Source organism: Arvicanthis niloticus, chromosome 12, assembly GCF_011762505.2.
Source record: "Arvicanthis niloticus isolate mArvNil1 chromosome 12, mArvNil1.pat.X, whole genome shotgun sequence".
Classification (NCBI taxonomy): Eukaryota; Metazoa; Chordata; class Mammalia; order Rodentia; family Muridae; genus Arvicanthis; species Arvicanthis niloticus.
In genome coordinates this window covers 17,326,554-17,353,840 of record NC_047669.1, presented here as the reverse complement: position 1 = coordinate 17,353,840, position 27,287 = coordinate 17,326,554, and the positions used below count along the sequence as shown (strand labels likewise).

At 47.2% G+C, this 27,287-nt stretch overlaps 1 long non-coding RNA gene across 1 annotated transcript in view; it reads left to right on the top strand.

Annotated features, from left to right (window-relative positions):
- The first annotated feature begins 13,041 nt into the window (after nt 1–13,041).
- LOC143444036 (uncharacterized) overlaps nt 13,042–27,287 on the top strand; it is a 33,551-nt gene continuing 19,305 nt past the window's right edge. Inside the window, exon 1 of the long non-coding RNA XR_013113545.1 lies at nt 13,042–13,420. This is a non-coding gene — a long non-coding RNA (uncharacterized LOC143444036). The remainder of the gene's footprint in view (nt 13,421–27,287) is intronic.

The window sequence follows — 27,287 nt, the reverse complement described above, 5'->3', positions numbered from 1 at the left end:
TCTACCTGGCTTGCTCAGCCTGCTTCCTTATAGAACCCAGGGGTGGCACCACCCACAATGGGCTGGGCCCTTCCCCATCAATCACTAATTATGAAAATGCTCTAAACACTGGCCCACAGTCTGATGTTATAGAGGCATTTTCTGAACTAAGATTCCCTCCTCTCAGATGACTACATTTTGTGTCGAGTTGACATATATCTAGCCTGGCATACATAGACACCCTGTGTCTGTAGTCAGCCCCTCCATGCTTCTCCAGAGTGTTCACTCACGTGATAGGAACATACTAAGAGCACTGGGAGAAGACAAACTTGAAGGCCCAGTCACTCCAGTCCAAGTCTCTTTGTATGCACACTAGCAAATGACATTTGGTGAAGAAAGTCTCATGGGAGAACTCAGAATCTGAGCAGAGCAGATGAGGAGACAAAGATTCAGGAAGGAGTCACTGATATGCTTCCTCTGCATAGATCCTCTGCACAGATCTGAAGACCTGCCTGGCTCTTTGATCTTTCTGCTCATGTCCTCTAGCTCAGTCCCCATCTTTAACCAAATCCTCCATGTGCTTCTCACTCCAGTTCTAAACTCCCTTCTCCCAGACATACCTTCCAGTTCTCAATTCCACCATCTCTCCCAGCATGCACACACCCCAACACCACCAACACCAAGATAGATAAGCCACTGAATTCCTGCCTTCCACTTTGAAGCCTTTTATTAATACCGTGTATTTATGTGTGAGTGGCGCCATTTTCTTTCTTTGACAGTGACCACCAAAGACTTCTTTCATGTATGACCCACCATCCTCTGTGCCTGTACCCAACACATACAAGATGTCCTTTTAACCTGAGGAGACAAGGCAGGCAAGGTAAAGACTGACAACAGACAACTGAACAGATCCAAGATGACACCTTGGGAGAAGGTTCAGTCTATATGCCTGTGCCTGCCAGGAGCAGCTGGCAGAAAGGGGCAGAAATGAGTAGAAAGCACAAAGCAGGATTGGGAACAAGGACAAGACTTTGGACTTGCTACAACTGGGACCAGAAGTCAGAATCCCAAGGTCCTTCACTTCAGCCACAGGAAGAGAACAGTCCAAATGGACTAGAAAGAGAGGGTGAGCCACTGCCTGCCCACCTGGCATTAGTTCCGTCTTCTAGGTAACTCTGAGAGAGTGCGTCTGCACATTCGGAAGTCCCTTGTTAGATTGTGTCAAACCTTGGCACATCAAGAATGTATTGGCAGGTTCTAACTAAGTCCCCCCCCCCATCTGTCATTTTTCTCTCTCTCTCTCTCTCTCTCTCTCTCTCTCTCTCTCTCTCTCTCTCTCTCTCTCCTTCCCTCCCTCCCTCCTCTCTTTTCTCTCTCCTCTCTCTTTCTCCTTCCTCTCTTCTCTCTCCTTTCTTCTGTCTCTCCTCTCAATATCTCTCTCTCTCTCTCTCTCTCTCTCTCTCTCTCTCTCTCTCTCTCTCTCTCTCTCTCTCAATCCAGAAGTAGATGAACTCCTTGAAAGTCATCTGGGCATCGATACATCACCTAAAGGGACAAACTGGACAAGACCAAATGTTGGCCTAGCAGCTCCAGGCTTAGTATAATACTTCTAGGCAATGTCATCATTTTTAGATGGTAAGCCAATGTAGCTGTGTTTAGGTTGAGGATGGAAGGCATAGGAACATAGGAAGATATAGATGACTGGGAAATATCAGTCTGAAAGAATTCTAACGTGTTAAGGAGAATAGGCATTCTCTTTTTCTGTGCACATGCACACACACTTGAAGACTTAGGAAAGAATACTAACCATACAGCCCTGTTGTCCAGATTGGTTGTATTATATTACCCAACTTTCTGGTATGCCATCTCCTGACTCCCTAGTCTTACTGACCATTGTGGGGCACTCACACTCCCCAAATATGCCCACCTAGTCCCTCCCATGGGTCTTTGTTTTGGCAACTGAACTATTTTTCATCTTAGAGTGCCTTTTGACAATGGCTCAAGTGCAAGTACAGTTTAAACAATAAGTCAGGGAGATGTTCCAGGAAAATAGTGGCAGGATGCTGGGGAATAAAAGATAGTCAGTCAAGGGTAATGTTTTCTAAGCTGTTCTGGTATTAACTGCATTTTTTACGGGAGGACATAAGGGTGACTGGAGCTGGTAATCTCGGGTCTTACAATTCCAGAAGGATTATTTAATGTAAAAGATTTCCCTAACGCTTCAACCAGCTCTCAGAAAGCCCAGCTCAGGGGGTTGGGTGTGCTCAGTGGTTTGAATCTACAAAGGAACTCACAATTAGGAACCGAGTGCTGTACTGGCTAGTCTCTTGTCAAAGTCACACAGCTAGGGTCACTTGGTAAAAAGTTCTCAACTGAAAAGATGCCTCTGTAAGATTTTCCTGTGGTGCATTTTCTTAATTAGCAATTAATGGAGGAGAGCCCAGCCCATTGTCAGTGGTGCCATCCCTGGGCTGGTGGCCCTGGGTTCTATAAGAAAGCAGACTAAGCAAACCATAGTGAGAAAGCCAGTAAGCAGCATCTCTCCATGGTCTCTGCATCGGTTCCTATCTCCAGGGTTCCTGCCCTGAACATCTATAAGTGATGGTCTGGACTATGGAACTGTAGTCTGAAATAAACCCTTTCCTCCCCAAGTTGTTTCTAGTCATGGTGTTTTATCTCAGCAATAGAAACCCTAACTAAGACAGGTACCTACCCACCAACTCCCATCAGCCACACAGCGTGGGTTTCTGCCTGATGACTCTGTACCACACAGGCCCAGCTAGCATTGGCTTGGTAACTGCCAAAGGGGTGTAGGCTGTGCCCTGCAGGTGCCACTGCCTCCTTGACTTCTCCACTCCCTGGCAACACCAGTTTTTGGTTTTTCTAAATGATTCTTCTCCTGCACTCTTCCATGTCATCTCCTCTGAAAAGCTTCCTAAGTCTTCAGTCAGAACCAATGATGGTCACCAACTGTTACAAAGACCCTTTTAGTTTTGTCATTTGTTCAGACTGAGAGACCAGACGGAGCTCAGCAGTGCGACGCTGACTCCTGTCCTCTTTGCTCCCTGCCTGGCTTCACCACATGTAAGTTGCATGATTGTAAGTGCGACTCTCATCGCAGGTTTTCAATCCCATTGACATAAAAAGTTAGAAAGGCCTCTTTAAAAGTGTCATTGCACTGCACATTGAGGCTCTTCTTGCTGCCACCATGAACATTTAAATAGATGCTACTTGAAGCAGGGCATGGGGATTACCCTGATATCACTTCATACCAACAGTCTCATTTGCATCAGATATGTATAGTCTTGTAAAAGTAAGAGTGAGAATTGTTCTCCCCAAATTATCTAGAGCATTATCTGACATGCATACATGTCAGAGGAAAAAAAAAAACACATAAATTAAAATAAGGAAGAGGCCCCAGTTCTGCTGGGGTTTAAAACAGCTGCCTCTAAGATTGTGAAGTTGTTTCTATAAAGCCTAAAGTGAACACAGGAAACAGTGCGAGAAAGCAATATTCTCTGCCTCTAAAAAACAACCTGACCAACTGTTGTTTGAAGTTGGGAAAGTGCTGTCACACCTACAGTCTGAGAAAGGGGCGGGGGGATAGCAGCTAGTTAGTAGGTTAGAAAGTTGGAGATGGCGTGTGATTATATGTTAGCAAACAGAAATCCCATAGGCTGCCCTGCCATGCGTTTCTTCCTTAGTAACCGATCCTCTGTGTGATTGTGTCACCTAAGGAGGATGGCTCTGCCTCAATCAGTGATGATTCCTGAAAGTCAGGTCCACTTCTCACCAACAATCAGAAAATTCAGAGACTGGTCAACTGAGCCTCTAACATGAAGAACTGCCTATAATCACCAGTGGCATCTACAGAGGAAGCCATGTCTGGCTAAGCAGAGGCCTCACCTACAGAGGAAGCCATGTCTGGCTGAGCAGAAGCCTCACCTACAGAGGAAGCCATGTCTGGCTGAACTGGGGACCAGACAGTTGTGAAGAGAGTTCTTAAACAAAAGGGGAGAATGGGCCCTTTTTGCCTGGCCATGAATGATCTAACCCTAGGGATCTAAGCACAAGAGTCTAGCTGTGAACTGTCACATAGATCATTACGCCATTTCCAGGGGGGGCTGCCAGCATCTCTTGGCTCCGAGGCACAGTAGAGCACACCACACATGAGGATTCTCTGTAAGTCCAGTGTGTACCTCTCAGCTCTTTGGTGCTTCTTGCATGTACTCGGCTGTCAGGATCACCCTATGGCACCTGCACAGCCACCCTGCAGGGCAGCTCCTCCAGGGAGATCTGTTGTTGCCTTCAGTACAGTGCCTACTGAAACCATCACTCTTATCAATGACTACTGCTCACGTGATGAGTCACCTTAAGCCTATCCACAGTCATCTTCAGGGTGTCCCTTGTCCCCTGCTGTAGTCCTCACCAACTGTCCTCTGGGGAGCTCTACCCCCAGCTCCTATGGATGAATGAGCTTGGGTCCTCATTTAGATGGAATGGTGACAGACACATGTATATGTCTTTAGGGTAAAGAGTGACTATTGGGTATCAGAAAGAAACAAAAGCTACAGAGTCCAACACTTACTCAGGGAGAGGAAAGTGTTATGATAGAACCTCACAGGTACCTGCTTCCTCTCATTAAGAAACCTGTCCCATCACTCAGCATATATCTCCCACACCAACTCCCCATTTGAAGAGTCCCTGAGCCCTAGACAGCCCTAATGAGTACACCCCCATCTCGTTACTGCCTTAGGTTACATTACTCATAACCAGACTATAGTCCTCAGTGTGTAGGGGCTGGGACTGAGTCACCTCTGTCCCACTCATATCTTCAGGACCAAGAGAGGACAGAAGGAAAGACAGCCACAAACATATGTGTTCTGAAAGATTTTGGTTAACATCCCCAAGATGCCAACCTCTGAGCAATGAAGTCTGAGCAATGAGGTCTACCTGGCCAAGGATGGCTCTTCCTGGGCTCTCCACAAGGTTCCTACAAAATCCCAAATGTCTGGTTCCCTCACAGCCCTCTGAGACATTCTCCTGGCCTAACACCCTGCTCTTAAGGAAGCTTGTTCTTATGTTTATTGAGGCAGAGTTGGTAACACAGTCAGGGGAGGCTGGAATTGTGGAGCCCAAAGCTGGCTGTCATCCAGGGCTGGCACCCCTCCTCCAGCCTGCATGCCAAGTAGACTTCTTGTCTCAGTTAAAACAAGCCACCAAGGGGGAGATGATATCACTGTCCCTAGATAGATGTACATGAGGAACATTTTCCCCTAGATTCACACCCACCCTTTACCCACTTCTACTTCTTGGGGTATCCAAAACAAATCTAGTCTTTCTCCAGGGCAGCTCTCAGGTGCCAGGCTCTCTTATCTTTCTGCAGGCTAAACCCTTAGTTCTGACCATGTTTTTCCGTTTGTCCCAACAAGCCTGTTTGTAGGTGCTCTTGAAAAGGTAAAAGAGAGATGAGAGGTCTTGTCAGTTCTGCCCCTGCCCCTGGGTGCATCTCATCAGAAACGAACATTTCTCCCATCTCTCCAGTACTGTGAAAATAAGTAACATTCACAGAGGTGCTTGCTCAAGCCACACCCCCTTACTGAGTTTGAAGAATGTGGTGTTTATGGTTTTGTGGAAAGAGAGGATAGCTTCCGGTTAATAGGCATTTTTTATTTTCCCCCTTAGACACAGATGGGAAAAGAGTAAAAGCATGGAGAACCAACAACACAGTGAAAACTCTCCCTTGAGAAGCAGGGACTCAAAGACCAGAATTCGAGCCAACCAGGTAGCAGGCCATCAGACTGCTGGAAGGGGACCTGGAAGCTAAGAGAGTTTCTGAGGCATTTGGAAAGAGAGTCTGTTTAACTCTTATTTTTCAGAATCTTACCTCCAGAAAATACTAGACCACAGGTTCTCAACCTTCCTAATGCTGCAACTCATGCTATAGTGACCCCAACCATAACATATTCTTGTTGCTACTTCATAACTGAATTGTAATGTAAATATCAGATATTTCCAATAGTCTAGAAGACCCCTGTGAAAGGGCTGCTTGACCCCCACTAGAGGAGCAGAGACCCACAGTTTGAGAACCATTGTAGATAGATTGTAAGGTAGATAGTGTCTACCTTAAAAATGAATTCTAAAGAAATTCATCGTCACTAGAATCTCTGTTCCCCTCTCTCTCTCCCTCCTCTTCTTTTCCTCCCTCCCTGTTTCCTCCCTCTCTCCCTGTTTCCTTCCTTCCTCCCTCCCTCCCTTCCTTCCTTTTTCCTTCACTAAAATGCATTTGATGTGACACATGCTTCAGTGTCCGATGACCCTGTGCATTAACACCATTAAGTCACACCTTGCCTCACATGAGTAAGCCAGTGAATGGATTCTAGAATTGTTTTATGGTAGACTTTAGGCTGCAGCCGATCCTCACCGGGGTGATCTAAACTCTTAATAAAGTTAGATCAACCTCAACTGACACATCCACCCCACTGGGGCTTACTAATCTTTAAACCTGGTACAAAATGCTTCTCAAATGTAAGTTTTATACACGCTTATTGTGTAGAGGGATATTTCCTTAACCAGCCTCTTTAATGACATGACTAAACAAAAAACACTTTGAGGGCTAAGAGTCATCACAAGACCAGCTAAATCCAGTCTGCAGCATCACTGAAAAGCACGAATAAAAAAAAAAAAGTCTTCCTTCCATTTGCTCCTCAGCCTGGGGACATCAGGAAATGAGCACAGAGCACAGATCCCAATGAGCCACCTGGAAGATTTCCTGCTTTCTTCCTCCAAACACCCCAACACCAGCGCCCTCCGCAGCCCCATCCTACACTCTGATGTCATCTGAAGGAGGAAGCCAATTTGCTTCCCACTTGAGCCTGAATGAAGGGTGATTCACTCACAAGTCTTAATACATACGTCAGGGTAACAGTTTCAGGTGCTAGGCAGGCTACTTGGTCTGCTCATTGTATACCAAGTACTTGTTGAAATGTCACACTGTACCTCACAAATCTATATAATTATTATGTGTCAATTAAAAATTTAAACATGTCTAAGAGTCTGAGGGAAGGATGAGAAATGGAGAAAGGAGGACTCCAGAGACAACAGAGTAACATAAGCTAGTATTCTCCTCCCAAGTTCTCTCTGAGGGAGGCAGGGAGTTCTGGCCTGACCCCAATCTCCCCGGGCCCCAGCCTGGAAAAGCCTGGCTTCCTTTCAAGTGGGGCTTAAAGGCAGGCCATCCTGTGGGTGAGACAGCAGCCGTGGCCCTGTCCAGTACAGAAGTAGCAGGTGCAGGACACTTTACAGTACCCCTCTTTGCTGAGCCCCATGAAAAGGTCTGCCATGAATCATACTGTAAGACACCATGAAGCCGCAGCCTCTGCAGCCTTGGTGCCTCCACCCCAGAAAAGCCAACTTAGGAGGTTGTCTTTCAAAAGCCCCACGATTGATGAGCCATCCCTCAGCTCAGTTATGTGCATTTCTGGACCAGCCCCTGCCCTAGGCTCTAGGAACTCAGAAATCTATAGTAGCCAATATTGATACAGTAGCTAAAGCTGATGGGGGGCAGGGAGAGGGGCCCTGGGGGGGGGGGTGAGTCCAGCCCTGGACTAGCTGCCTTTCTACATATTTTAACACTGAAATCTTTCATAACATGTGAAAGAGGCAGGTATCTTTAAGTTAAAGATAATTAAAGAGCCAGGTGTGGTGGCTTATGTCCATAATCCTAGCATTTGAAAGGGTTGAAATCACAGGAAGTTTGAGGTAAGCCTGGGCTACACAGTGAGTTCCTGGCTAGGCTGAGCTAGAGTGTAAAACCCTATCTTTTAAAAACAAACAAACAAACAAACAAACAGCCGGGCAGTGGTGGTGCACTTTAATCCCAGTACTTGGGAGGCAGAGGCAGGTGGATTTCTGAGTTCGAGGCCAGCCTGGTCTACAGAGTGAGTTCCAGGACAGCCAGGGCTACACAGAGAAACCCTGTCTCGAAGAACAAACAAACAAACAAAACCCCAGCAAAACAACAAGCAGATAAAAGAGTCAGAGAGGGCAGAAGCCTCCCAGTTCACACTTTCTGGCTTTGGACTCTTTGTTTCTCATCATTACAAACACAGCCACAACCACCCCACTCCCAGGTGACTGGAAAAGCAACACTAAGATGCTGCTAAGAAGCTCTTTGCAAGTTCTGGGGGCGATGCTCAAATGTCCGTACATCCGCATCCTTCCTTACAGGTCTTTAATATGTGCCTCTGACCTCTGTACTGGACAGGACCATGCACCCTGCTACTGTCTGAAGTGTGCTCAGAGGACCCCAGTCTAGAATGGTACCAGAGTCCTGAGCTAAGAAATTGTGAAATCTTGCACCAGGACACACAGACATCACCCACACCCCCAACATGCATCCCACCCAAACTCCTGGAAAACAAACAAATCCAGTATAGCTTTTAGTATCCCCTGGCTGGTGTCACCAGGCCCGCCTTCAACCAGTGGATCCCAATTTGCCCAACACTGAGATTTCTAGGGCTCAGTTAAGAAGGATAATGCTTACCTGAAAGGCTTGCCCTACTTTACAGATGAAAGTATGGTCCCATTTAACACTCGAAGCATGGCTAATAATCTAGGCATGTGGCTGCCCCACCCCCAATTTCCTCAAAGTCATTCACAGTGCAAAGGTGTATTTATAACGATTATGTCCTGTGATGCTATGTGAAGCCAGGTTGTGATAAGTGGTGTATAATATGTTTGTGTTACATAAGGAAACCAAGGATCACAGAGATAATGAATGACAAAGTAGCAACCGAACCAGATACGAAACAGCAAGGAACTGAAAGCCCTGCTTGACTGTCTTCCAGTTCAGTACTTGCCCTTCTAGCTCATGACAGCCCCAGGGAAGTAAAAGTGAATAGCATCTCTGCCTTCTGTTTGTTTGTTTGTTTGATTGATTGATTGATTGATTGATTGATTTCTGGTTTGTTGTTCTAACACAGAGTTTCACTATGGAGCCCAGGCTGCCCTCAAACTCCAGAGCCTCCTGCTTTAGCCTTTCTAGTGCTGGGATCACAGGTGTTCGTCCCAGCACCCTGTGGATTTGTGGTTTTTAATGGCATGCGACGAAGAAGTCACAGACGAGAAAGCTCGGTGACGGTCGTGGGATTCGGATCCTGGAACCACTCCCAGCGTTGGCGTGCTTTGTTTGTGTTTATGGGGAAGCCATGCCAGATTGGCCAAAGAGCTAAGAAAAGCATGGATCCCAGGTATAATGAGTCTCTGTAAGAGTGCCACAACAGCCAGCATTTGCACATGCACGAAATAGGAAGAGCTGAGCCTGGAGGACGTAGCCCAGGTCTCCACTCTACCACTTACTGAGTTTATGGCAAGTCAAGTATCCTTTCTGGGAGTCACCTTCCTTACCTACAAAATGCGGTAAGCTATGTTCCACCTAATACCGACTCGTCTACAAATATTCCCACACACTCCCCGCGGAATCTTTATCACCAGAACAATAGCAGACCTCCTTTTTAGGAGACTTTTCCACTAAGAGATGTAAGACACGCAGTGCCACCGTGTGAGGTGGGATAAACACGAGCTGCCTGGTTGGTGCGCATGCGCCCTATTGCTGTGTCGGAGCCCCTGGGCAGTCACTCCAACCCTGCAGCTCGACTTTCTGCTGACTTCTTCCTGTCATAGGAAGTCCCAAAAGTCTCTGAACCCACGGAACTGCAAGTCTGATTCACTCTAACTCACCAGCTCATCCTCCCCTCACCATACCGATCCCCATCTGCAAAACCAGATCGATCACACTTCCCCCACCAGCTAGCTGCAGGGTGCTGCACAACACTAGGCAATTGTGGGCATTGCTCTCAGCCAATGGTCTCCTTAGAGGACGCTTGTCTTAGTCACTCTGTGGAAACGAACTTAGTGCTGGAATTGGCAGCTCACAAGCAAAGCACACTTTGCACAAAAGCTACTAGATCCTCAGGCACCCCGGAGTGACTGTTGAACAACTCCCACCAGGAGCTTCCCATGATGCTTCAGTCAACCAGGCTGACGTGATAATGCTAAAAGTTTACCCCATGGCTTGCATTTGACTCTGCGCTACTTCACTTTGGAACTCAGTGTCCATGGAGGTTCCTGCTAAAGATGGGGAACTGACCCCAGTTTCTAAAATACTTTCTGGTGTAGTCTGTCCTTGCAGAAGGGAAAGGAGGAGCCTTTGGAAGTGTCTGGGTTAGCTCACCAATTATCAAAAAAAGTACTGGGGATCTCCAGGGTCCTGAGGAGGATAATGGAGTCAGAGAGTCCATGGAGTTAAGACAGCTTTCATAATGGAACAAAGATGTTGCCTGCCTTTGCTCTCTGTGTCGCTATTTACAACAATGCTGCAGAAGCCATGGTGATTAAGATTGCCATCCTCTGTGCCAGGCACACACCTCTAATCCCAGCACCCTGGAGGCAGAGGCAGGCAGATCTCTGAGTTTGAAGACAGCCCTGGTCTACAGGGTGAGTTCCAGGATAGTCAGGGTTACAGAGAAACCCTGCCTTGAAAAAAACAACAACAACAACAACAACACCAAAACAAAAACAAACAAAAGATTGCCATCTGGTCCCCTCAGCATGGATCAAGACAACCATACCTCGCTGGGTGAGTCTGCATTGCTTCCTTCACTAGCACTGTTATAGTGAAAATAAAAACTTAAAAGTAAGTCCAGGGCCAATCAGATGGCTCACAGAATAAAGGTACTTGCCACAGAGCCTGATGATCTGAGTTCAAGACCTTGGACCCACATGAGAGGAGAAAACTGACTCCTGCAAATTGTCCTCTGATCTTCACATATGAGCCGTGCTATATGCATGCACACACATGCATAATAAATAAATAAAATGCAATAAACTTTTTAACACATTCCTGCTTGGTGAGAGAGCAAGGGTTATCTCTCAGCTCTTGAATATCGTATTCTTTCCATATCTAGTGTTGTCTGATCGCTGACACTGCTTCTGAAGTGTCACGATAGTCTCAAGGAAACTTGCCTATACGTGTCTCGGAGGAGTGGTGAGCTGTACTATTCACTGTTTTCTTCAGGAAATACATTTCTATTTGAAAGACACAATGGCTAGACAAACTCTGGTTATTCAGACCTGGGTCTAGGCAGACATTTTCCTAGAAATGAATCTCACGAGTGTCAATTCAAGGAAAACAGCTGACAGGATTTGCTGCCAATAAAGAACTTGGAGCTTTCAAATGAGCACTGGGATGTTGGAAAACTGAGTTTGCCACTGTGAGTTTGACAGCTTCCAGATACTGACAGACCTTCCCAGTGGCATTCCAGTGGGCATGTTAGTGAGTGTGCTTTTGAATATTTGATAGAGAGATGCGTCAACATGTAGGAAAAAAAATGCATGCAGCCCAGCAAACCAATATCTTTCAGTCAGTCACACAAGAGTAGAAGGTACTTTTATTGAATTTCTCTGTTTTAATGCTGACAGCAAATATCAACAGATAATTAACACATAAAATATCTTCGAGGTTCATTCTTGAGAGATTTTGAAAGAGTAAGCAAATGCTCAGAGCGGATGGTTTGGAAACTGTGAAGCAGTTGAGACTCTAGGGTATGAGGAGCTGACGCAGCAACGTGAGGGAGACGGGCAGTTGCTGAAGTCAGGAGAGGAGCCTTGTGCTACAGACTGGCAAGAGATGATTAGAGAAGAAACCAAGGCAGTGGCAGTGACATAGGCAGGGTGCACGTGGGGTGACTTCATTATTGTGTTAGACAACTATTCCCAGAGAAACATGAGCAAACAGATCTACCTATCCTCGGCACCGACCACAGATCAAAGAAATAATTCTATTCAAGAACAGTTTGATGAAGCAATGAGTTTATTGGGTTTTCTTGCATGAGCACAGGTAGCCTGGTTAGTTTTAATCATTAACTTGACACAACCGAGAGCCACCTTGTGTCCATTGAAGAATTACCTCAATTGAAGAATTACTTCAATCGGATTGGCCTGTGGCTATGTCTGTGAGAAGTTCTTTTGATCTGATTAGTGCCGGAGGACCTGGCCCTCTGAGGGCAGCAGCACTGTCCCTACGACAGTGGGCCCAGGTTGTATAAAAAAGCCAGCAGAGAGCAACTGGGAGAAGCAAGCCAGTAAGCAGCACTCCCCCACAGCTTCTGCTTAATCTCCCTAAGTGATGGATTGTGACCCAGAAGTAGAAGCTGAGATAAACTGTTGGCTCCCCTAAGTTCCTTCTGGCCTCAGTTGTTCATCACAGCAATAGAAAACAGACAAGAACAAAGGGGGCTTTAAAAGCTGCACCACTGAAAAGCCCACCACAGCCTGTGAAAACTGCATCCGTAGACATTGCCGACAAATCTGCAGACCCAAGAACTTCCCCTTCCTGGGAATTGCTTGCTGCATATATAAGCTTGGGAAGAGGCCTTGTCAATCTAGAACTTTCCAAGTCTTCCAAGTGTCATTAGCCCCTGAGATTTGTATGAGTCTTCTTACATTCTGCAAGGAATGTCTCAAGTTGGGCGAAATATCTAAACACAAATGAAAATTAGGAGCGTTGTGTTCTAGTTAGGTTTGGTTGCAGTGTTGTAGCCGGGTAAAACCATTGCCCTAGAGAACTTCCGGGAGATGTCAGCGCTACCACCCGCTATGGAGGGAGAGACGGATGCTCTGACAAACAGCAGGACAGAGTGGGGAAACGGAGGAGGATCCTGCTCCAGTTTTTCCAGGTGGAGACTTCAGGACTCAAGGTCTAAGTGGGCACTCACTACAAGGAGGCCGAAGGGAGCTGGGATACGGTAGGATGTGCAGGTTTCAGCTGTGAACCATTCCCCTGTGAATACACGCATGTTACATTACGCCATGTCCATTCCCTTCTGCCATCAGTGAGTCTCATTGCACGAGGTGTGAGCCTGTCCAGCTCTGCCTTAGGAAGGATCAGGAAGCAGTGTGTGTTTATGCAAGGAAAGCAAAAGCTCTCAGCAGGTTGCTATGGGACGGGAGCCATGGCTACACATTCTCAAGAGAAACCTTGTGAACCAGAGAAACGCCTTCTCCATCCAGTAACAACAGGCCAGAGCCTGAGTTCTGCTAAGAACTCAGTGTGCCTGCTAGATGCTCCCACTGGACCTGTCTGAAGCTCGGGAGACCTGGAATGAAGGCCTTGATATGAGAGAACGACTAGCCTATGTAGGTCAGTAGTTCTCCAGAGCAAGAGTCAGCTGCAGAAGATTACAAGAGAGAACACGCTTGACCCAGCTCAATGAAGGAAGACCTCCCGGGAATGGCTCTGGTACACATCACATCACAGGGGTTCTTTGGAGGAAGAGATGATGCTGAGACCTCCTGGAGAAAGGGTAAAGATTAATCCGAAGTGCAACCACAGACCCAAAAGGATGCCTCTGCCTGACACCAGGAGTCTGCATTGCTGCCAGTAAGTAAAGAATGAGCGTGATTACGTTCTAATGGGTTTTCAGCTGGCTAGCACAGCCAGCACAAGGTTTGCATCCATCACTGGGCCTCATGCAGGGCGAGTGTGCTCTGCTAATGTGCGAAACCTTCAATGTAGCCACTTAAGTTCCCCCCGCACATCAGGTGTGATTAGAAATCCCAGAAGTTACACATAGCCTGACCATAAACCAGTGAGAGGGACAGGTAGACAGAGAACCAAACCTAGTGACCATATCCCTGCCTGGATACAGTCCTAGGGACCATAATGTCCCAGGGTTATGGAGGAAGGGTAGAGGGAACTCCAGCCACCGATACTTCAAACGTAAGGACAGCAGGAGTTGGCTACCTCCCCCTTCCCAACCTGGCACCATAAAGCTGGCTCCCCTACCATCAACCCTAGTAAGAATTATTACCCTGACAGTTCAGGCTTCACTCCTTGTTTGATCCTATAAGGTCCCCCATCCCCACCCCTACAGCTCCTGAGTATGCAGATAAAGCATCTTCCAATACCTGTCCTGGCCAATGGTGCACAGCCACACAAACCTGGCCCGGAGACCCTGGCCACCTCCGCAGGGGCGTAAATATCTCCCTCCCACCCCCAATAAACTGAACCAGTTCTCCGGAGCTGTTCTTGGGTGTGTTTATTGCCCGAGCACTCATCAACGACAGACGTTCTGCATCCGGTACTGTACTCGCCTGTGCCAGGCCAAGCTTTCCTCCCTCCAGTCCAGCTCAGTGAGCAACGGCCTGGCCACCCTGCAGGAGAAGTGAACACAGGGTGGAACAGTCCTATAAAGTTCTCACTTTCTCCTAGAAGCAGGCCCTTCCCCTGTGGCCCTGAACTGAATGACAATCACGTTTCCGAAACACGTTTGGAAGACAGACGGTCCAGGGAGAACACCCACTATCATTTCCAGCCAAGGAGGGAGAAGTAGGGTAAAACATTTTTTATTTATTAACAGTCCTTTGGGGGCTATATACAAATATCTAGACTAGGATTTCAAGCATTTTTTTTTAAATGTCATTATGTCGTTATCTTTGTGGAACAATGTCACGAACAGCACAGCCTGCTTGAGCACACTAGTTAGTAACATGTTTGCCTACACACTAGTGAACCAATGGTATGACATACAGATTTTGAGCTAGCCTGGTCTAACACACAGTGAGTACTCAACAAGCATTCCCTGCAATGAACACAGCCAGTGCCACTGTCATGAGGGCTGTCTTAGTTAGGGTTTTACTGCTGTGAACAGACACCATGACCAAGGCAAGTCTTATAAGGACAACATTTAATTGGGGCTAGCATACAGGTTCAGAGGTTCAGTCCATTATCAACAAGGCAGAAACATGGCAGCATCTAGGCAGGCATGGTGCAGGCAGAGCTGAGAGTTCTACTTCTTCATCTGAAGGCTGCTAGAGGAATACTGGCTTCCAGGCAGCTCCGATGAGGGTCTTATAGCCCACACCCACAGTGGCACACCTTCTCCAATACAGCCACACCTCCAAATAGAGCCACTCCCTGGGCCAAGCACATTCAAATCATGGTAGGAGCCTAGTTTTTACACAAAGCAAACCTAAAAATCACTGAAGCCTCGTCACCGTTCAGTTTGGGGAAAACGGTTTGAAGGACTGACTGCTAGAGACACGGAACATTATGACTCCAGGTCACCTATGATCAGTTTGGCATCCCAAACTGAACACTGAGAAAATACAAACTGCTCCTTCTCACAGGGACTGGCAGAAACTATGTCTGCAACAGAGACAAAGAGGGCACTATTGGACCTGGGACCAAGAAGGACGCTGCCGTTCAGAAAGCAACCTCTGTTTAGCCTGATTATGTTACACCTCTCCGAAGGCAGGGCCACCTAACCTTCAGAGAAGTGGTCCTCAAGTGTGGTCCATGAGCCACATCCATCAGAAGCGTCTGGAAAGCATGATTAACACCATGCATTAACATTCAACATCAAGCATTAAACACCGATGCCCAGGCCCCACCCCAGACCACCAAATCAGAATCTCTGGAGAAGTCTGGGATATGCATTTTATAACAGGTTCCCCAGGGAGCTCAATGCATTAGAATCCAGGTACCCAGTGGATGCTGGGTTGTGTGTGGAGACCACAGAAAAGCCAATCCCAAGGGAACAGCAGACTCTCTGGTGCTGTGTCTGCCTTGGTCCCTCACGCCTTATCTTACTTCACCCTCCTGTAACAAAGGGAGGTGGCAGCAGGGGCAGAGCCATGAGCACCCCCAGTGGACTGTAACCTGACAAGCTGCCTCTGTTTTAACACATTTCCCATGCCACACCCCTCATTCCATCCATCCAGTGACTGTGCAAACACCGTGTTAGGGAAAGGCTGTATCTTCCCTCCTTTGGCCAGGAACATCTTCCCATACTGGCCTCACTCCATGACATCTCTCAAGGCACCATGACATACCACTGTGCACACACTAGAACAGTGGAACACGGAACTGAGGAGAACATACCCCATATCTGGAGGAAGTAAGACACAAAGGGATATGGCAGCTCTCATATGTGTGAGGTTTTACTTCACCCACCCTTGGTCTTAGGTTGAGCCCACATGTCATCAACACCTGAGCCCTTGGCTGTCATCAACACCTGAGCCCTGTGCACTGACCCTCAACTCCTGGCCAAGTTCTCCTAAACCAGAGACACCAGGTCTGCATGCTTCTCTACAGAGCTGCCGGGGTTCTAACAAGGGGTGGGTGGGAGAAGTGGAAGGTGGGGTTAAGACATCTGGAAATGCCAGTGACTATTGATGCTTATAGTGGTTGGCCTGATGCTGCTTATAGTCTAATGCTAAGTGCGGGCACCCAAGACCTGGAGTCTGCATGTAGACCTGTGACCCTGCTCCAGAGTTAGATCTGATTGGTAAATAAAGATGCCAACAGCCAATAGCTGGGCAGAGAAACATAGGTGGGGTTTAGGTTTCCTGGACTTGGGGTCAGAGATGGGCTATGAGAAGAAGGTAAAGAGGAAGAGGAGGAAGAGGAGGAGGAAGAGGAGGAGGAAGAGGAGGAGGAAGAGGAGGAGGAAGAGGAAAAAGGGGATTAGGAAGAGGAGGAAAAGGAAGAGGAGGAGGAGGAAGAGGAGGAGGAGGAAGAGGAGGAGGAAGAGGAAAAAGGGGAATAGGAAGAGGAGGAAAAGGAAGAGGAGGAGGAGGAAGAGGAGGAGGAAGAGGAAGAAGGGGAATAGGAAGAGGAGGAAAAGGAAGAGGAGGAGGAGGAAGAGGAGGAAAAGGAAGAGGAGGAGGAGAAAGAAAAGGAGGAGGAGGAAGAAAAGGAAGAGGAGGAAGAGGAAGTTGAGAAGCCTCCATAGGTTAGGAGTCAAGAGAACATGACCCCTGAAGGCTTGCCAATTGGAGTTAAGAGCAGCCCAGATGAAACATAGTAAGTAATAACTTGGATTATCTATGGGAAAGTAGATTCTAACAGCATAGAGGGTAGGCAGCTGCCCAGCTATTGTGCTGTTTAAGGCTTACTGTAAATATAAAGGTTGTATGTGGTTTTTTTATCCAGGAACTAAATGATCTAAGGCCGTGTAGAAACCCTGTGTGGGATTAAATAATTTCCATGACAGATGCCTTCGGGTTCTTGTGACACACAGCCCTGGCAGAGGCAGCCCAGACTAAAGAAAGCTGCTGGTTTCCAGACTGTGGCTCTTGGGGGGGGGGGGGGTATGGCTTGGAACGTGATGTCCTATCTGGCTTCTGGTACCATGGCCCTCCTCCTGCCCTCCACACCTCTCAAATGAGTCCACTCAGCTCTTACTTGGGAGCTCAAGAGACAAGTCCTGCTTTACAGAGCCCCAGGTCCAGTCATCAGGGACCTCTCTGTGGATGAGGTCAGAGTCTAGCCTTCTGCTTGACCATCCTGGGTTGCTGTTGTCCGTGTGGCTCTTGGAGGTGGGCAATTAATGGATGAAGCCAGGAGCCTGATTCCTGACTGGCCTCTCCACTTAGCTTTCTACTCAATCGCTTCTGTATCCAGACATGAATGGAGTCCAAATCTAGCAGCCATTCTGGGGGTTGTAATAAGAACTCATCAGACAGCAGATGCTGGGGAAGGTCTAAAAAGACCACAAAACATTCTTGGTTTAGAAAGATTTTCTTTCTTTCTCTCTTTTATTTATTTTTAATTTTTAGGCTTGATGGTTTTTGTTTTAAATAGTTGTTTTTCCCCTGCTTTAAAAATTATATATGTGTATATGAAGCAAAAGGAAGAAGGGGTGGGAGGGAGAACCTGGACATTTTGGGAAAAAGGGACAAGTTTCACTACTAGGAAGCTAAAGCATCTTCTCTTTCTTGTGCGGGGATGAAGTTCAGGGCAGGCAAGTGTTGACCCTCCAGTCTGTTAATGTACCAGCCCTTTCCTTTTGCCTTTGTTACTTTGAGACAGGGTCTCAATGAGTTCCTCGGGCTGGTTTCAACTCACAATCCTCCCGAGTAGCTGGGATTTCAGGCTTCTTCCCCAGTGCCCAGATATTCCCTCTAAGATAGATAGATAGATAGATAGATAGATAGATAGATAGATAGATATAATTTTTTTTACAACCAAGGACATACTTTGTAATTTTTAAATAAATGCCATTTGAAGGTTTTCTTGTTCTTCTGCTGTTTCTGTACAGCACTTCCCAGATTGGTTGTTGTTGCTGGTTTTGTTTTCCTGAGAAGTCTTGGTAGACACCCCTACGACCCAGTGGTGGAGAAGGTGGGGGTTCTGGGTAAGAAGCTTTTGGGTTGTTCTATTGGGCTAATTCCCTGTGGAACTATCCTGGAGCAAAGGGTGCAAGTGTGTTAGCCTCACTACCAAGTTTCTTTCTCCTAAAGTTGGTAACTACGTGACAGGGACCTGTTCTAGGTCCCAGAGTCAACCAGCAGCAAAGCCAGGAGGACAAAGGCACAGAGCAGGGTGCCCCCAGGGATCCCTAGTCTTGGCTCAGCCTTCTGCAGAGCAGCAAGAGGCCACTACTTCCCTGCAGAGCATCTGATGTCTGCCACATGCTGAGGACAAGGGCTTTAGCTTTAGCTGTCACAGTGGATAAATAGCCTGGGGCTCAGGGCTCTGGATTCTCCTTGGGGCCTCTCTGGTTGCTCAGTCACCCTGAGCAAGTCCATCTGACCCCAGTTTCAGTCCTATGAGATGAGAGCACTGCACTAGACCTAACATACATCACTCTCAAGACAAAAAGGAAAGGAAAAAAAAAAAAAAAAAAAAAAAAAAGGACAAGCAAGACAAGAAAACAGTTTGCATTTGGTTCTACATAAATAGACCAACAGTCATTCAGTTGTTGGAGCTCAGTCATAACTGTTCCCTCTGCTGGCTGGGAAACTAACCCAGCTGGATCCCAAAGCTGCAGGCTGGGGTAGGGAGTCTGCAGCAGCTAGAACCTGCCGGAGAGGACAGAAAAACGAAGTTCTTTCAAGGTATGGTCAAGTGGCTGGAACACCCTAATGTCTCAGCGCCAGGCTCACCATTGGCACCACAGAGCCTGGGACAGAGGACCAGGTCACACAGTCCATTCCTCCCCATAAGAGGCACCTGCCAGGAGCTACTCATCCGGAAAGGTCCCCTGCAGAGCTGTTCATCTTCAGTCTGCACAGCAGACTCTAGACACCGTGTTGGAACAGGCTTCCTTCTATTGGGTGATGAGCGCAGATCAAGAACCTCCAATGGGATCTTGGCATGGCTAGTTTCTGCATCATTATCTGGCTTTGCTTTGAGACTTAAGTCACTGCGTGGAGAATGCTCCTGCTGCTTCCTTTCCCAGGTGACTAGGAACTTGAGCAGCCCTATTAGTGACTGTAAAATCATGGCCAATTGGGAGAAGGTGGGGCTGGGGATAATTGTTTGCCAGATGCCTCTGAGCTGACTTGGAACTCTGGCTCCAGAAGGCTGAGTCGCTCCGTTCTGCATCAGGGCACTGGGATCTGTGGGAAGCAAGGAATTTCTTCACATCTTCATCTCGGTCAAACTTCCTGTTGTGGAACAAAGGGATGATGGGAAAGACACATGCTACCACATACTTCAGCCTGGAAAAGTTTGCTTCCCTGGTAGAAAACTGCCTTGTCTCTCAGAAAGAGACATGACGAGTTCAGGGGAGAAATCGGGGAGACTGGGTGTGTGAAAATGTGCATCTGGGGTGTGAAGAATCCAGGAACAAGTCATTTGCATTAAGATGCATGTACACAAATTGAATATGCTTTATCAGAACACCGTCAAAAAGATAAATGCAAACAAATGAAAACAGCCATCTTTGTATAAAGAAGCAGCACAGGACTGAGGTACAGGGATAATTAATTACCTTTGGTATTCAAAAAAAGAATGTCTTTCGGGGACAGCTATAAGAATGTGACCTGAAAGACTGAGAGGTCACACTGACTCGGCCCGGGGGGGGGGGGGTGCTACTTATGAGGCCAAGGCAGCCTGTCCATGTCCAAGGGCAGCCTGGGCTACATAGTGAGACCCTCCCCATCCAAAAAATTAAAATAATAAGGAAAAAATGGGAAAGAAAGGGGGGGGGAGACATGGGAAAAAAAGAGAGAAGAGAAACAGCAGTCCAGTAACCCAGCAGTATCATTAAGAATGGCAACTGAGCACAGCAGTGGTGGCGCACACCCTTAATCCCAGCCCTTGGGAGGCAGAGGCAGGTGGATGGCAGGAGTTTGAAGCCAGCCTGGTCTACAGAGCAAGTTTGAAGACAGCCAGGGCTACACAGAGAAATCCTGTCTTAAAACAAAACTGAAAAACAGAAAATCAAAAGAATCTGAAGGACTGCGTGTTTGTTTTCATAGGAGGAGGAGGAGGAGGAGGAGGAGGAGGAGGAGGAGGAGGAGGAGGAGGAGGAGGAGGAGGAGGAGGAGGAGGAGGCAGCTATTTGAATCCACCCAGACACACAGATGAGGAGGTACGGTTTGTTCTTAGCCCTGGGTGCACATTCTACACCCCAGGACAGCTTTGAAGAGACCCTGGATACCTGTTTCGGTTGTCTCCGGGTGGGCAGAGGATTTCGGGTTTTCAGCAGAGCCTGGTAAGGCTATCAAGAGGCCAGGCTTTTAAGGGCTGCAGGGAAGAGCCTCTGTATAACACCTGGGGTGCTCAGGAGATGGGAGGGCTGTCAGGGCTGTGGGAAAATGTGATTAGGGAGAGGAAAGATGAGCCACAGTCAGGAGTGGGGCAGGGGTGGGGCAGGGATGGCATGTGGTGGGCATTGTTTTAGAAGAATGGAGGAGAAACCAGAAAGGAGTTAGGGCAGAGGGCACCAGTAGAAGCCAGGGAAGCAGAAAGGAAACCAATGGATAGAAGGAGCATCGCGGTGTCAAGGGAACAGGACCAGGACTGCTCAGGTTAACCCTCATGTTACTGAAACTGTGACAAAAATCAAGTCTCGAACACACCACCCTGACTCCTCCATCCCACAGAATACCCCTCCTCCTTTTCCCAAGGGGAACCTCCTCTGCCTGTGGGTCATTCTGTTCCCCTGGCAAGATGCTCTTCACAGAAAGAAGAAGCTACCTCAGAGGGAGATCAGGTGATTTGAGCAACCAAGAACAAGCAGACCATAGAAAGGAATCCCTGCTTTATAAATTAGCTATGGTCATTAATCCCTCCCCAGTTAAGTGTTTCCAGCCGCCGCAAATGTTCTAACGCCCTCGGAATTCAGGTCCCTTTGGCTTATTCATCCTATAACTCTGGAAGCTCATTTGTTGGATTTTTTTTTCAGTGTGTCCAGCCAGGCTTGCTCATGTTGTTCTAGCCATTCCCCAGCTTCCTGTTTCTCTACTAACCTATTTCTCATGCCGCTGAGAAATTGGGGCCCATTAAGTCAGGATCCAAGAAGAATAGCTAGGAACATTCAGTCTCAGCCAAAATGCTCTGAATGCCCATGTGTCCACAATACTAGATGTTCTCAAATGTACCTGATTTTCACAGGCAAGCCAAAGAGAGGTTGGTAAATTTCCAAGATATGAGCAAGGAGCTCCTGTCAGGGCTGGGTTTTACACATTTGGCCCTAGTCAGTGATAGCACGTGGCAGACCATCAAACACTCACCGACCTGAAGGGTAGGGCTGAACAGAGATTGTCCCCTAACATTGTGTCTCTTACCAGCCACAGCTGCCAGGTCTAGATCCCTCATTTCTGATCGACGTCTTAGCTACACAATGATCTCAAAGGACCTGGCTGTGTCTACATACAGCTCAAGCCAGTGTGGTGATCACCACAGCAGATGCTCAGTCAGCCTTACAGCCTTACAGTCTCTGGTCACCTTGGTCCCAAATGCCAGCCTTCTGGCAGGATGTCTTTGCAGAGAGCCTGCTGCCAGGATCATTCTATGAAGGATTCCTGGAAAAAAATTCCAACTGTTTGAAGCTAAAGCAGGAGGGAAAGTTATCCAGTCTTAATGCCCACTCTCCTCCCCCTCCCTTCATCCCTCCCCACCCCAGATACACACACACTGTTATAACTTCTTCCCCCTCTGATATATATTCTCCCATTAGTTGTTGGACTTATAGTACATTTCTAAATTATTGGGTGTTTTTTATTGATTATTGCTAATATGGAGATATACACAGGGGCTTTGGAGAGGTTTCTTTGCAATATCCCAACTGAAGACCCAATTGATTGCCAGTGATCATTATGAGTCATGTAAATGAAGATGTACTAGACTATATATAGTCCATGTAACAGACTGTGGTAGCGTTATGAACAGTGCTAATGGAGCTTAAGGGGGTGACTTTGGTAGGAACATCACAGGAAGTAGCAGGTAAGATGGGGGAAAGGGTGGTCTCTGGCTCGCCTGTGGCCTCACACAACTACCACGCAGACAAGCTGCTGTGAGTGCCTTGTCACGAAGCACATCTCTGTTCTGTCCTTCAAGGGGCTCCCTGATGAAGAGCTTATTCCAGCTTCTCTTGTTGCACTAGAGAGTGACACCAGGTCACAGCCATTTGGGGGGTGGCTTGAAACAACTATTGCTTTGTAAGTTCTCAGAGTTGAGGATTTAAACAGCCTATTATAGGTGGTTTGTCTCTGCTCTTCCAAGCCTAGGCATTATCTAGGAAGGCATGAAGACTGGAATCTAGAAATATCTAGGGTTATCTTTGCTTATGTCTAGTGACTCATGTTGGCTATGAGTAGGGTCTTCAGATAGCTTCTCGCCAGAACGTCTATGTATGACATGCCTATGAGCTCTCTCAGCATGGGCTAGTCTGGGCTTCTTCACAGAATAGGGACTGGGTTCTAAGAGGAAATATTGCAAAAGAGGAAAATGCTTGTTCTAGACTTGGGACTCACATTATGGTGGTTTGAATGAAGATTGCCACCATAGATCCATAGGGAGAGACATTATTAGGAGGTGTGGCCTTGTTGGAGGAGGTGTGGCCTTGTTAGAGGAAGTATGTCACTGATGGTGGGCTTTCAGATTTCAGAAGCTAAAGCCAGGCCCGATGTAGCTCTCTTTCCCTGTCTATCTGGATCTAGAACTTTCAGCTACCTCTCCAGCACCATGTCTACCTGGGTGCCACCATGCTTCCCGCCATGATGATAACGAACTAAACTCCTGAACTGGAAGCCAGTCCCAGTTTAATGTTTTCCTTTATAAGAGTTACCATGACCATGGTGTTTCTTCACAGCAATAGAAACCCTACGACACATATATAACTTCTTCCATACCCCATTCATCAAGGCAGTCACGAAACTCTGTCTGGGTTCAAGACGAGAAGTTCAAGACACAGTCCATGGGAGAGATATCAGTGCCAATTGCATAGAAAATATGCAAGATGGGCTCATTGTGCAGCAAGCTTTAAAAACTATCTTACACAGTGTCTGTTGTTGACACAGCCCTGCAATTCAAAGCCCTCCACCAGCCACTCCCGGTGCACAAATCCTACTGCAGGCAGGTCAGAGTATGCCTTACTCGGCTTGGCCTAAGTAGATGGTGTTCTGTTTTCTACTGATTCACTGGTTATCCAGATGATACCATTCACAGGATTCCTGATTGTGCTTGAATAACAGGTGAGATTAAAAAAAAAAATACAATAAAATAAAAAGTCTCTAGCAAGCATGAATCCTGGGGTCTTCTTTATTGTTCTAGCTCGGGCTACTTCTCTCTTACCCTTTATGAAATTTTTATTATGCTGAGAACCCCTGACTCAGAAAATACAAACCAACCAATAGGTTGTCTTCAACTGTGGTTACTGCTTGCACGCTTAGAGACTCAAGCTCTTTGCCTCTCCCCACAAAATTAACGACTGCAATAAATGAAAGGCAGCTTGTTTCAAAGCATCAAGCGACGTGGCTGACATGGGGTGTAGACACGGCTGACGTTGGGTGTAGACATGGCTAGAGTTAATGGAATTTTTGTGTTCAGCCTTGCTTCATTTCAACTCATCAGAACCATGACTAATAAAGGGCTGGTTAGCATTGCTTATTAATTATTCCCCAATTAAACCATGGATTAAGCTCCTGCCTCCTTATATAGACCCCAGCCCCTAGGAGCTCAGGAGTTGCTTGACAAATGGAAATATACATGAATCAGTCACACAAAGATATTCCTCTACATTCTGCCAGGAGATGCCAGGCCCTGGTGAGCGCAGATGATACAGGTTAGGCAGAGTCCACTAAGTTTCTGCACCCATCCCTCACAGCTCCTAAAGAGGAAGCTGGGGTTCAAATTAGGTTAAAGGCTTCGGAAGACCAGTGGCTCTCTCAGATGCAAAGCAAGGACTCTGAGAAGAGTCTTTTTGTTCCTGAGTTCAGCTTCTGGTCTCCTGTACTGCCTGTGGTTGAGCTGGCCGGTTCCTCTCTCAGCTGCTCATTCCACATTAGACACATGTGTGCTTGTTAATGTATGGCACAGTGTAGGCCCTGGGGAAGCAGAGGTTTGCTCTCATTAAGCATTCAGTCCAAAGGAAGAGAGAGCAGTAAACACAGTCCTTAACAACCATATACAGAGAGAACTTGTCATAGCTAAGATAGAATTATAGGATAGAGCGGGTGGTTAGAATGATCAAGGTGGGTGGTAGAAAGAGATCGCTCGCTTATCTTATTTTGGGGGTGCTATAAATCAAATCCAGGGCTCATGCATGGCAGGCAAATGCTTTACCTCTGCACTGCTCCCCAGTCCCAAGGAAGGCTCTTTGGGTAGGATGGTGGAGTCAGGCTTCCCTAAGATTTGTGAGTCTGTAGTGGTACAAAGGCCGGAGGAAAAATGGGCTGATCTTATCAGGGGGATAAAAAGGCCAGTCAAATCAAAATTCTGGAGCTGGGAAGATACCTGAGGGGGCTCTGAAAGGCTGGCACCATGTAGGTTATCACAGAGAGTGAGGAAAGCTTGGTTGGTTAGAAGGCCTTACAGAGTTTGCTGCCCCTAGCACAGCTTGCAAGAACTCAGTGTGTTTGGCATGATTGGTTCTAATTTCTACTTCTTTCCAAGTCAATCATGAAGATAAAGGTATACTCTTGAGTCTTTTGAAGCCTAAATACAGCAACTCACTGTGTTACAGTCTTTTTGTCCACTCTCACCATGTCAATGGATTGAATTTTTTTGAAGTTTCCACTGTCATTTCTGTTATCACAAATGCAGTGTCAGTATTTAAACAGCAACTTCATCACAAAATGCCCCGCTGCGATTTCTACTTAAAATTCTATTTGATTTTATGACACACCCTTAATTTTCTCCAGACAGAGAGTTGAAAAGCAGTTGAGCTTTTCAGAAAAGCATGGAGATCCTGTACATGTGCCCTGGAAAGGGTGGGATTGAGCTAAAAATGAGGGGCTTCAAGTCTTAAGAACCCTGCTCCACCAGGAGGCCTCTCAGGAGCGTCACCAGCTGAAAGCCGGGCCGTTTGCTTTATATAAAGCAATTCACCTCTTTGAACCTTAGGCAGCTTTTCTGCCTGGAGAAGATTAACTTCCAAGGACTGAGGTGAGGACTTAACTTCCAAGGACTGAGGACTGAGGACTGTAGGACCCCTCAAACAAAGCCTGGCTCAGATTGAATGCTCAAGCGTTAGTTAGTTCTGCGGCCCTTGGCTGCCACAGGACCAAGCGTCCACATTTCCACTGGGAAGTATTTATATGTTTCTAAAGAAGGCTGCTGGGGTTAGCCCTCACAGCAGATGATTTGTCAGTGTTGAGCTTGAGGAAACCGCTTCTGCTCTGTCCCTGTCATTCCCTAGCTCCTGTCATTTGATTAGTTATCGATCAGGCTCCCGTTCCCTTCATTGTTAGAATTGCTGTGGATGTTGAAATTCAGGGGTGAGTGAGATGGCCCCACCCACAGCTCTGGGATACCCCATGCTGATGTCAATGTGCAATAAGCTGTGCTTTCGTGGAGAAGACTGAGGGACTCACATCCACCCTTTCACCAGCAGGGTTGTCTGGGGGATGGGGCAAGAGCAGAAAGAGACTAGCAGGGACTTTTAGGTGCCTGGGACCCCAAGCACTTCAACCGGCCTTCTAGACTTAGATCCTGATGTTGGAGGAGGAAATGCCTGGAATTTCATAAGTGCCTCACGGAGGGTCCCCACCCCCACCCCCGCCAAAGTTCCCAGTGTAGCCAGGGCCAGCCTGCAGTCAGGTATCACCATCGCAACTTGACTGGAGGCTGCCAAGATGAAAACTGAATGCCTGCCTGAGTCCCTTGCAACATCATCTTTACCCACACAGATGCACAGTCACACTGCTGAGGGGAAGTGCTGTGGGCCCCGATGAAAGCTGAGGCCTCTCTAAACTGAAAACAAATTCACCTAAAATTCATGAGGCACGCCCAAAAGCCAATTCCATTAAAAAAAACAAAAACAAAAAACGGCAGTTTGTGTCTGTGTGCTTTCCAGACAGAAGCTGCCACTGGACCAGCAGCAGCGTATCCCCCAAACCACAGCAAGAACACAAGGGTCCATGCACACACACACAGACACACAGATACACACACACACAGACTCACACACATACATACACACACCCTTTTTTTTAAAGATGAGTTCACAGACTGACCTCAAACCCAGTCTTCCTGGCTCCACTCCCAGCATCCCTCAACCTCAAGTGCAGAAATTACTGGCAAGTGCCGGTACCAGCTCTAGGCCCTTCCTTCTAATTTCTTTCCATTCCTTCTAAATTGCTGTGTGTATGCTGCCCCTCCCCCATTCCCGTCTCCACATCAAACCAAAGACTGTTTACTCACAGAGGACCTGCAGGAACACAGACATCCTGGGTTTGCTTCCCAAACTTCCTATTATGCATAAAGAATGCATTGTCCTTTCAAAGCCAGGACTGAGACCTAACATTTGTCCCATGAGTCACCTCGATGAAGTTAAAAGAGCAGAGGCGGCCTATAAGCAGCCTAGAGAGTTCCCAAGGATGTGAAGTCACAGCCATTCAACTATAGCTAGACCGCTGTCAGCAGAGCTCTCAGCTTGTACCTGATGATCGTGTTCCAACCCAACAAGGTTGCCACCGGACCTAAAGAACCGCTTGTGGGAAATACGGGAATCCCACTCAGGGAAGCGGACAAGCAAACTGCAGTGGGTGCGTTTCTTTGGGTACAGTAGGAACGTAGCAATTAGGGTGCATTGTCTAGATGCACAGTTGGCAATATGGAACAGTCTTAAAACTTCACTGCCAAGTAAGAAAAGCAGACTGAAGGAGATGCATACAACCTCACATCATTTGCATACATTACAGCACCATGCATCCTAAACAAGCGCACACCCATACCCTTTGTACAAGAACGCAAGCTAACAAAGTGACCACTCAGATGCACACTGGAACACCTTACCTATATGTAAGATGAGAAGAATATTTGAGTAAAATATGACTAGGGGTTGTATAGG